Genomic DNA, 12,813 nt, shown 5'->3' with positions numbered 1-12,813 from the left:
TAAATATCCCTGCTTTTAACAAATTAAGGACATTTTCTATTATTATTTCACTGAATGGGCCTCCCAATCGATTCTTTTTTTCCACAATTTCAGGTAATCTTAAGACTAGTATATTGGGTCATTTGATAGTATTCACTAAATCTTGAATACCATTTTAGTTTTTATAATTAGTTTTTATAATTTCTTTTTTTGTATAATTTCTTTTTTTAAAGATTTATTTATTTATTTGAAAGACAGAGTTATAGAGAGGCAGAGGCAGAGAGAGAAAGAGAGGACTTCCATCTGCTGGTTCACTCTGTAGATGGCCACAACAGCTAGAGATGTACCAATCTGAAGCCAGGAACAGGAGCTTCTTTAGGGTCTCCCATGTTGTTGCACGGGCCGAAGGCCTTGGGCCATCTTCTGCTGCTTTCCCAGGCCGTAGCAGAGAGCTAGATTGGAAGTGGAGCAGCTGGGTCAGGAACTGGCGCCCATACGGGATGCCGGCACTGCAGGCAGTGCCTTTACCCGCTATGCCACAGAGCCGGCCCATAATTTCTTATTTTTTGGTCTGAGATATTTCCAAAGATTTGTCTTCCAGTTCATATTTATTTCTTTTTTTTTATAGCACATTTTTTCATTATTCTGAAACTGGTCTTATATTGATACAATTATTTTTTAATAATAAATAATAGATTTTTTAAACTTTATTTAATAAATACAAATTTCCAAAGTACAGATTTTGGATTACATTGGCTCCCCCCCCCACCAATAACTTCCCTCGCACCTGTTACCCTCCCATCTCCTGCTCACTCTCCCATTCCATTACATCAAAATTCATTTTCAATTATCTTTATATACAGAAGATCAATTTAGTGTATATTAAGTAAAGATTTCAACAGTTTGCATCCACACAGAAACACAAAGTGTAAAATACTGTTAGAGTACTCGTTATAGCATTAATTCACAAAGTACAACACATTTAAGACAGAGATCCTACATGGGGAGTAATTACACAGTGACTTCTGTTGTTGACTTAACAATTTGACACTCTTGTTTATGGCATCAGTAATCACCCTAGGCTCTTGTCATGAGTTGCCAAGGCTATGGAAGCCTTTTGAGTTCACCGACTCTGATCATATTTAGACAAGGCCATAGTCAAAGTGGAAGTTCTCTCCTCCCTTCAGAGAAAATACCTCCTTCTTTGATGACCCATTTTTTCCACTGGGATCTCACTCACTGAGATCTTTCATTTAGGGTTTTTCTTTTTTTTTTTTTTCTTTTTTTTTTTTTTTTTTCCCCAGAGTGTCTTGACTTTCCATGCCTGAAATACTCTCATGGGCTCTTTAGCGAGATCTGAATGCCTTAATGGCTGATTCAGAGGCCAGAGTGCTGTTTGGGACATCTGCAATTCTATGAGTCTGCTGTGTATCCCACTTCCCATGTTGGATTGTTCTCTCCCTTTTTAATTCTATCAATAGCATTAGCAGACACTAGTCTTGTTTATGTGACCCCTTTTGACTCTTAATCCTATCATTATGATCAATTATGAACTGAAACTGATCACTTGGACTAGTGAGATGGCATTGGTACATGTCACCTTGATGGGATTGAATTGGAATCCCCTGGCACATTTCTAACTCTACCATTTGGGGCAAGTCCGATTGAGCATGTCCCAAATTATACATCTCCTCCGTCTCTTATTCCCACTCTTATATTTAATAGGGATCACTTTTCAGTTAAATTTAAACACCTAAGAATAGTTGTGTGTTAATTACAGAGTTCAACCAATAGTATTAAGTAGAACAAAAAAAAAATACTAAAAGGCATAGTGTATTAAGTTGTTCATCGACAGTCCGGACAAGGGCTGCTCAATTCACTGTTTCTCATAGTATCCATTTCACTTCAACAGGTTTCCTTTTTTGTGGTTGGTTAGTTGTCACCGATCAGGGAGATCATATGGTATTTTTCCCTTTGGGACTGGCTTAATTCACTCAGCATGATGTGTTCCAGATTCCTCCATCTTGTTGCAAATGACCGGATTTCATTGTTTTTGACTGCTGTATAGTATTCTATAGAGTACATATCCCATAATTTCTTTACCAGTCTACTGTTGATGGGCATTCAGGTTGGTTCCAGGTCTTAGCTATTGTGAATTGAGCTGCAATAAACATTAATGTGCAGACAACTTTTTTGTTTGCCAATTTAATTTCCTTTGGGTAAATCCCAAGGAGTGGGATGGCTGGGTCGAACGGTAGGGTTATCTTCAGGTTTCTGAGGAATCTCCAGCCTGACTTCCATAGTGGCTTTACCAGTTTGCATTCCCACCAACAGTGGGTTAGTGTCCCTTTGTCCCCTCACCCTCACCAGCATCTGTTGTTGGTAAATTTGTGTATGTGAGCCATTCCAAAGATTTGTCTTCTAGCTCTTATTTCTTTATTCTGCCTCAGGAAGTCTTTTGTTAAGGCTTTCCACTGTGTTTTTAGTTTTACATTTCAGTTTTTATTTCTAATATTTAAGTTTGATTTATCTTTAAAATTTCTTATGGGTAAATTTTTCATCCATATCATTAAGGATTTTTTTTTAAATTATGGATTTGCTTCTCATTGATTTTGGGTAATTCTGTGAGCCTTCTTTTGAATTCATTTTCAAGCATTTCATTAATCTCTGTCTTCACATTCTAGTATTAAAGTATTATTGTGCTACTTTTGGATAGTCATGTTGTCTTCTTTGTTCTTGTTTCTAGTATTTCTGTATTTATTTTAGGTGTTTGTGAGAATGCTTGTTGGTTTTTTCCATGATAGGTTTTATTTTGAACTATGCCTCTGTTTCTTAGTGGAGTATCTGTTCCTTCTGTGAATTCCAACAGGCATGTGCTGGGTGGGTCTAGAGAACTCTGGTCAGTGCTCAAATGTGGTGTGATAATCCAGGATGATACTAAGTTGGGCATGGTAGATATCCTCTATTGTCAGTAGGGGAAGGGTATACACATACCTGTTGGTGTAATCAGCATCTCAATACCTCTCTCCTAAGAAGATCAATGAATGGGAGATAGTCCAAGGTGGGTACAACCCCCAGTCATGCTGGAGCATGAACTGCACAAAAGATCTGTGTGGTCCTGAATTCGAGCAAAGAATCCTCTGCAGTAATCCACCCCAGTCCACCAGGGAGCTCTGAGCCTCTGATGCTAGACACAGTTATCCCATAGAGACCTAGCTACAGCATTCACCCTATTGTGTAGTCAACAAATTGGGAGCTACCCCCAGAAAGAGTTTGTGTCTCCTACTCCATTCTCATTCCTTTCTGCCATTTAAATGGTAAGTACAAAATAAAGATTGAACAGTGATTTTAAACATGAAGAAATACAGTTTGATTTATTTCCATTCATTCATTCTGTGAGATTATTTAGAGGTTTTATCTGCAGTTAAATTTTTAAATAGTGATATATGTAAACTACAGGACATAATCTGTTTGTTATGAGCACATTTTAATTCACAGATAAATATTTTAGAAATTAGAATGCATTTAATGTTGAAATTTGTATTTTTTGCAGCTTAATGACAAATGAAAAACAGCTTTCCTGAAATACCACGTAATTATTATTTAGATTATTCTACCCTATAATGGAGATTTTAAAAATTATCTTTAAAAGTGCCAAAAATATTAAGATACAACTAGTAGATAATATAATCACTTGCAATGAGTATAAGCCTGAGTAGAAGATAGTTATAACCCCAAAGTTTGCCATCCATTTAACTTTGATTTGATCACTGATAACTTTATGAGGTTTGTGCAAGAAATAGATAGTGACTGGTGTGCATAAGTCAGTAATGGGGATGGTGTTCTTGGCTTACTTAAAACTCAGGGCTAATTTGCAACACTGCTATATGTGCCCAGATCTTTGGTCTCTAACATCTGTTCACTAATGTTGCTCAGTATAAACACTATGGCAGCCATGAAGGCAACAGCCAGCTCCTAAATACACTACTTTTCTATGACATGCTAAAACAGATGTGTGAACATGAGATCAAGAGTCTATACTGATAACAGAATTTGTCAAACATCTCTTCAAGAGCACTAAATCCTAATTTTAGTTAGTTTGATTAGAGAAATTGTATTAACTGGTTAGGCTGACTGAGGCAGTAATCTCCTGTACTACAAATGACCCATTAAAAGTAGTACTGATACAAAATACACTTTCTGAAAGTTCCCAGGAAAAGTGGTTTGGTAATTATCTAGGTTTGATTAAATGCCACCAAAAAACAATAGTAAAGCAATGTCATGGAGAGAAATGGGAGACATAATGAAGTATTTATGGGTGTAGAAGTACATTTTCCCGTATAATCACTATAAACACTGACGTGCTCTCATTAGTGCTGAGTGTAGGGGGAAGTTCTGGCTGTTCCTTGGTCACAAATGATTCCTTACAATATGTACTGCTACGTGAGGATGAATTTCCTGGCTTTCTGCTTGTCGGTTTCTGACATCACCCTGGTTCGTGTGTTATATTCCTCCTTAAATTCTAATGACACTGAATCAGACACTGCTCATTTGGTCTTTCTTGGTGTGAGTGAGGGTGGAGCCTGTCAGGCACAATTTATTATAGGGCAGATTTTTGAGCCAATGCTAATTTGTTTATCTTGATAAACCAGGAATTTTACATTGATGTTTGGGCTAGATAAATGCTAATTGTAAAGGGAGCAGTAAGTGATACAGTGCTTCGGATCTAGCTTTTAGATTCTCAAAATACCTACACTCTTAACTAATACAACTTGGCTTTTGAAAATAAAATTCAATGTTTATAAATGTTGAGTTTTATAATAAGGTGATTAATGTATAGCTGCTGTAACAATCAAGCTATTTTAAAACTGAATTGTTACAAATGGTGAAACTATCTGCTTTTTCAGATATTTTATTTACCTTTCCTTAACATTTTTTTGAACTAGTAAGGCTTAAATGAACATAGTTCTCTAAACATTGGGAGTACAAAAGAAATTATAAACAAGATAAATGCTGTGTCTCCTACTTGAGGCTTTGTTTGATGTGTAGTTTTCTTTATAATAATCTTTTTGTATATCACAATTTGGGTGAAGAATTTAAGTACTTTTCAAGCTGTTTATATGATAAAGTCAGTTTATTACTCTAAGATATTCCTAAAGACTTAAAAAAAATAACCCTGAGTATGACTAAGACTTTCTTTATGTATGTGAAAATGTTAAGTTTCTTTTTAAATTCCTGTTGTGAAATAAGGACAGTGTCAGAGTGATAAGTATTTTACTTAAACTTATATTATGTTAAGGCGAGAGAATATAAATTATATACTGATGCCAAGAAATCCATTCACTTTTTAAAAAGGTATGAAAACTTGCTATAAATGAAATTTGACAGGAATTTCAGCCTCAAAAAGTAGATGCAATTATAAAAAATGTTGCTAGTTTATTTTGTTCCTGGACATATAACTCTTCTCCCTTTGAAGAAGTTATAAATTTAAGCTATTGTTATGGTACAAAGTCTAATGAATAGTTTTTGTTTTCAAACTAGTATTTGTTTCATTATTTTTTTTTTCTGAAAGTACCACTAACATGTACATGTGTATTATAGAACCAATCTTTTAATACTGTTTATTTCTAGCCAGTTGTTTAAAAAAATAAGTTAAAAGTTTATCAAAAAATTATATTTTCTGTAAGCTTCATTATTACTATCCTCCCTCTGTTCCTGTCATTGTCTGTGATAATTAACATTTTAGCAAGGCTTTTTCCTTCAGTTTGTAAACCATGAATAAAAAAGGTGACTCAGATCAATGTGCCTTCCCTCAGATCTTGATCTTCCCACGAAGTCTGATTCTCTCCCACTTTTGTAAGCCTTTTTATATTTGTTTCATAAATAATGTATAGCATCATTTGTTATATTTGGTAGAAAGAATTGGAAAACAATATTTCTATTTGTCTTCCTGAAATTGATTTATGCACTAACTTACAGGCGTCATGGCTTTGAAATAAGTAATTGTGGGTTCAAATTCTTCTGCCACACAGAAAATTTTGGTCATTAGACAAGTTCTTACTCCATTTATTTTCCTTAGAATGTTCATATTTTCTTTGCTGGGAAGGTCTTTTTTCCTGATTCAATCTCTGTTTTGGTTATTGGTCTGTTTAGTTATTTTATCTCTCAATTTTTGTAGGTTGTATGTGTCCAGGAATCTATCCATTTCTTGGTTTCCCAATTTGTTGAAATACAATACTATTTTATTATAGTCTATGACTCTGGCTAGATCCATTAGTGATTCCTGTTGAATTGTAATTCTCTCATGTCCATTTCAAGTGAGACTGTATATTCCTAAACATCTTCGTGTTTCAAATCATGCCATTTTGGTTTTCAGAGGTTTTGGTTTTCCTCTATAACTTGTAGTTTAAATTTTGATCACTCTTTACATGACCCAAGTGACTAACCGAACTTGCTGGTGCCTAGGAAAGAGTAATGCTTCCAGGTCAGCTATACATTTTCAACTCTCCTGTAAAAATTTGGTGTTTGTACTCTAGATACTTGTTTCTGAGCCTCTCTGAAGCCTTCAATCACCAAGTTTGATTTTTCAGGAAAGCTTTCTGCCATATAATGTCTGACCCTTCTCTGTGCTGTCTAGAAATGTTGTTCTTTAACAGATATAATGTAAAACTCATTTTTGGCATAGTAAAGTTGAAAAAAAATTGAAGTGCTAAGTCTGTATCTCACCTGTATAGTGAAATAATTGTTTTAAGAGACATTTTCACCTTCATGAAGTCTCCTTACTATGAATGACAAATACATAACATAATGAATCACAAAACAACTGTTGCATGAGAATGATAATGAGTGAGCATTTACCCTGGTTGTCAAGACACCCATATCCCTTACTTAAGTGCCTGAGCATGATTCCTAAATCCTAAATTCAGCATACTGCCAATGCAAACCCTGAGGGACAGCAGTGATGAATCAAGTAATTGAGATATCCTCATCAATGCGGGAGACCTGGATTCAGTTCCCCTCTTCCTGCCTCTGTGTCCTGTCCAGTTCTAGTTGATGTGTACTTTTGGTAAATGAGCTAGCAAAGAGAAGCACGCTTGCACTCTCTCTCTCTCTCTCTCTCTCTCTTTCTCTCTCTCATACACACACACACACACACACATACACATGCATATTTCAGCCTTTCAAATAAATATAAATATTCTGCCCTGTAAAATAAGTTCCTACTTTCAGTATATTTAGCCATTTTATTAAACTAATTTCTAATACATTTCATCATTCTCCCAGGGAAAGTTTCAGAAATTAAAATTTTAATGCCTAATGGATCTTACAGTTAGACTAGAGATTCTTTAAGAATTATACCATTTCAAGAGTGTCAATACAGTTTTGTGTATGTTTCATAGAGAGGATTAACTATACTGTGGTTCAATGCACTATTTGAGAATCTTCTCCTTTCCTTCTTTCCTCATCAGGTAAGTATGCGAAAGAAGCAGATGGTATAATCCAACTATTAGCAGTTGGCACAACAGGTAAGAAATGAGAAAAATTTAAGGGCTGTTGAACGCTAGGGAACAATATTCATCCTGGCACATAGGGAATTAACCATAAAGCTCTCGTTAGTTTTAATGAGTATGTGTGCCCAATCTGGAAATTCACATTGAATCAGCACAAAGTTGCATAGCACAGGTGTTTAATTGTCAGTGAGTTTAACATTTTGATCTGAATACATTAAAAGACCACAGAATAAAAACCTATCACTCATAACGATAGAAAGATCTAGGAAACAAAATTGTTATTTTTAAATTCAAAAAATAATTAAGTCTTGAGCCTATTGAGCTAATCTATGCTCAATTTCATGTAATGAATTTGTGCACAGATGGATACATTTCTTTCCTTATCAACAATTGTTCAAAATTATTTTGTAACATCATTATTATATTACATGTGCTTCAACACTCAGCACAAGTAATTTTTTTCAAACATTTTCTCTATAAGAAAATTCATATTTCAATACACACACACTAAAACTTTATAAAAAAGCTCCAAATATATTAGGGACATGCTTTAATGTGAATGAATTTGTGATTTTATCTTGTTATGGAATCAAGAGTAAGGATAATTAAGCATACCATCAAACACATCTAAGCTACTTTTTGCTATTCATGTTTATTTTAATGTTTGTCTATTTTTTGCATATAAGATTTAAATCATCAAGAAACTTGATATTAAGTTTCTGGAACATGATATAATAGAAACTCCAGAAAAATCACTCTATTCAATTTCTGTTTTACAATATGCTAGAAAGATACCTTAATAATTTATTGATTCTGAAATTATTGTATATACTCAATGAACATTGATTGCTTGTTGATTTCATTTGAATAATTAGGTTTGTTTGATTTATATTTTTGAAATCACATTTTCAGTCATTTTAATAAATACATTAACTATATTTTATTTATTTGAAAGACAGAGATTGGTTTCCCATCGACTGTCTCATTCCCTGGATGCCAAACAATGTCAGGGTGGGCCAGAACTAAGCCAGGAGCTGGGAGCTAAATTTGAGTCTCCCACATGAGTGACAGGGTTTCAAGTACTTGATCCATCATCATACGCCTCCTAGAGTGTGTATTTGAAAGAAGGCAGAACAAGGAGCAGGCAGGACTCAAACCCAGGCATTATGATCTGAGATGTAGCCATGGCAAGTGGCACCTACACTATTATTTAAATACCCATCCCTGTTCAATCACTTTTAAAAATTGTGTTCATTTAGAGATGACAGAAAAATGCATTTAAATGTTATGATTATCTTTGTCAGAGAAAAGTTGATTGTATATTAAATCAAATGTTTATTAATCCAAAATAGAAATTCCTATAGCCATACATGGTTTGATTGAGTAATTTCAAAACCTTGAGGACACATTTTGAGTACTGAAATATCCTGTTGGAATTCATATGTTCTTGGATAGGCTATTTAACCTTCCTGAATCTTTGATTTATGGCACATAATGGAGAACTAATATGTGTTTTCATGATAAAAAGAACGTTTATACTGTTTCTATAACTTAAAACCTCAATAATATTGAATTTTCTTTTTCTCATAACTTTAGCAAGAAAAGAAATCTCTTGAATTCAGTGCACAGCATAGTCATAGTTCCAAGATTTTGCTTCTGATTTTATATGTCTGGGCTAGAGCTTGACAAGTTCATATTTAATAAGCTCTCTCATGTGAAGCTCTTGTACATGGTGCCTAAATCAGAAAATAAGATGTTACCCTAGAAAAGATGCCCTTTGTTTTCAGAGAAAAGGTTAAAAGTTATCTTATCCTAGGATAAGTTTACTTATCCTAATAAGATAAGTAAATCTCAAATTATCAGGCTTCTGTAGTGAAGGCAAAATAATAAAATAAATGAATTAGAAATCTTCACAGAAAACCCTCTTTTTGATGTTGTACCATGCTTCTCCTTTGTTCATAGAATCATTGTTTGAATCTTTATTTCACATACTAGTTTTTTAAATTAATGAATGAAAAAATATTTTTCATTACTATGAGAGCTGAGATATTTATTTTTTAGATTCTTAAAAAGAACATATACTAGAAAAATGCTATATTTTTCTATTTCTCATATACAGTGAGAGTAATAAATTGCTTCTAGTAATATAGGTAAAATGCGTTATTCTACTTTTAGCTTATATTTTAAATATAATTATTTTTAGTTGAACCATGTTCTATATTAAAAATTACTAAAGGGAATCTCGGTAAACATTGGCAACAAAAGTAATTACAGACATGAAATTTGATCAAACTAAAAAGCCAGGAGTACTGTCAACAGAGTGAAGAAATGAACTATGGAATGGAAGAAAATATTTATTTACTCTATTTTGATAAGGGGCTTTGAATTTCAGGCTCTTAGTTTTTGGTCTGGGGTTTCTCCTTTTCGAATAAATGAAAATAAATAAAAATTTAAAAAAAAAATGTGGATTTTGAGTGCTTATACATGTCTCTGTTTTGGACTCCACTTAAACATCCGGAAGCTGACCTTGTCTTCGCTCTGTATTTTTCTCATGAAATTTAATTGAGTGTCTTCTTAATGGTGTGTTTATTGCTGGTCTATACAGATTGTCTAGCTTAATAGAATATCAGTTGCCTTTTAAGCATATGCTGATATAGACATATGTGAATATGTCATTTTTTTCCAAATTTGTCAATGAAAATGAAGATTGAATACTAATACATTTAGAAATAATTTTAAATTGCAAGTCTTACATAAATCAGATTTTCTGTGTACCAATCTAGTTTAGACTAGCAGTGAATACTGGAGAAATCTCCAAAATCTCTGTGTTAAGTTGATGTTTACCTCCTTCCAAACAAAACTTGGCCAATTGTGTTAAAAATTTGTGGATAAGTGTAAATTGATATAGCTTTCTGTCCACATTTTGTTACTGGAGACGCTACTCTGCATTTCAGTAGGAAGGAAACAAGGATAACAAGAGAAATAGAAGCTTGCTTCTGTTGTGCCCAGTGTAAATTATCTTGACTTCAGGCATCATTTGAAGACTTACTTCAAGTATCTTTGCTCATTCCATCACACAGGACTGGAGCAAAATAGGGGAGGAAAGGTAGTAGAAGAGAAAAATGTTGTGTTATTACTCTAGTTACAGCAAGTGTCAAAACACTCGGTTTACAGCATGAGATACAACTCAACAGATTAATATTTAACATTGTAGGGAATAGGAAATAGAAAGTTACTGGAATAAACACACACTGAAACACTAACAATTGTCTTGCCAATTAACTAAATTTTGCAAATGAGCAAATAAACTCCAAAATGTTTAATTTTTTTCAAGATTTACAGAGTTTAAAATAGAAGCAACATTACAGTCTATATTAGTTTAGCTCAAACATTCATTTTACTTTCTTTCTGCTCTGCTTATCTCCAAAATACCTGTGTGTGTGTGTGTATGAGAAAGAGAAAGTGCGAGTGAGATGAATTTTTTCCCTTACATAATAGCGATACTGTCTACCTTTTCAATAAGGACAGTTTTTCCAACTTTTAATAACTGAGGCTAAATGGGTTCGAATAAATCATCTCAATTTCCTCTCAAAAGTTAAGTGAAGAGCAAATTAGCACAAATTAGGCTGAGATCAAATATCTCATCAGTTTCATTAAAAATCAATCACAGAAAGACAATTGTCATATGATTTCCATCATAGGAAGAACCTAACAAAGTTGATCTCACAGACGTTGAGAATAGAACATCAGATACCAGAGGCCTTGAAGTAGGGGGTAGGGGAGTGGGTCGGAATAATGTTACTTAATGAGTGCTAACTGATAGATATGAGTGAGATACTGCTATTGCACAGTACAGTTTATATATATATATATAATGAATGTATACTGTATATTTTTCTTAACAAGAGTAGTAAGAAAGGATTTTGAATGGTTATACCAGAAATTACTGAAAAATGAGGAAATGCATGTTTAATCTGATTGGCAATTGTGTATACAAGCATCAAAACATCACCATGCACCCTACAATTATGTATGTGTTACATATCATTTTAATTTTTTTATTAAAGCAAACTATATTAGAAGAGTACCTTCTAAATGTTAGGGAATGAAATTCTGTACTTAGCCAAATCAACATCAAAGAACTATGGTGGCAGAAAGACATTTTCAAGCAAACAGAGAACTTATGTCAGCCAGAGATTTTATTTGGTAAGAAGAGTTGAATCAAAGAAATAATTGAAATGAACTTACAACATAGAGCTTATAAATTCGTAAATTGTGTATCCACAGCCTTAGTCCCATAGTTTTGTGATTCCTCCCATAAAATTTTCAGTTTTAAGCTTTAATGTATTAGCAGCTATGTGCTAATTCTAATTCTAGGCCTTCAAAAATATTTAGTGCTTCTGCTGTCTCTCTTTGATCTTGGCATCTTTGTAAGAAAATCATGTTAGGCTAGCCCACTGATTCAAGACACATAACTTTTCCTTTGATGCTTGTCAAACAGCAGGTTAGTTGAACTTCCTTAAGAGCATGCTTAGCACTAACAATATGTATCCTACATGTCATTAGAAAATTAATATAAATTTTATGTCACAAAATGAAAAATGCTGTATTTTTGGATATTCCAAAATTTATGTTATTAATGTTGAATTTACATACTTGTAAGAGTTCACTCACTATGAAATATAAAGCAATAAAAGAATGTTCATGGGCCATTTAGTGTAGTGGTTATAGTTGTAGTTGGGATGCCAATGTCCCATATGTTAATGCCTAGATTCCTGATTCTGGCTCCTGACTCCAGTCTCCTGCTGATGTACAGCCTGGGAGGCAGCAGGTGATGTCTCAAGTTACTCAGTTCCTGACATTCATGTGAGACTTGGAGTGTGTAACTGGTTCCAGCCTCAGTCCATCACTGCTCACCTGCAGGCATTTGGAGAATGAATTGGCAGATGGCAGCACACTCTCTTAAACTTGCTCTCACTTGCCGTCTCTCTTGCTCTCTCTCAGTCTCTCTGCCTTTCAAATAAATAAACATAAATATTATAAGTAGATATATGCCTTACATTTCAAAATTGCTAAAAGAGCAAGTTTTAAATGTTCATACCTCAACAAAAATGGTATGAGTGTAAGGAGATAGGTATGTCAATTTGATTTGATCATCTTAATGTATACATAGGAAATATCTTTAAAATTTCATGAAAATTCTTGTTATGAAAAAACTAAGCACAAATTTCAAAAAATATTTTACATAAAACTTTTCATTTTCCACAAATTCTTTTTCACCATTTAATACTTTTATTTTCATATAGTTTGTAGATATGAGTAA

Source organism: Oryctolagus cuniculus, chromosome 15, assembly GCF_051225735.1.
Source record: "Oryctolagus cuniculus isolate XC-2025 breed Fujian yellow rabbit chromosome 15, ASM5122573v1, whole genome shotgun sequence".
Classification (NCBI taxonomy): Eukaryota; Metazoa; Chordata; class Mammalia; order Lagomorpha; family Leporidae; genus Oryctolagus; species Oryctolagus cuniculus.
The sequence above is the reverse complement of the archived record's forward strand: the minus strand, read 5'-3'. Positions refer to the sequence as shown.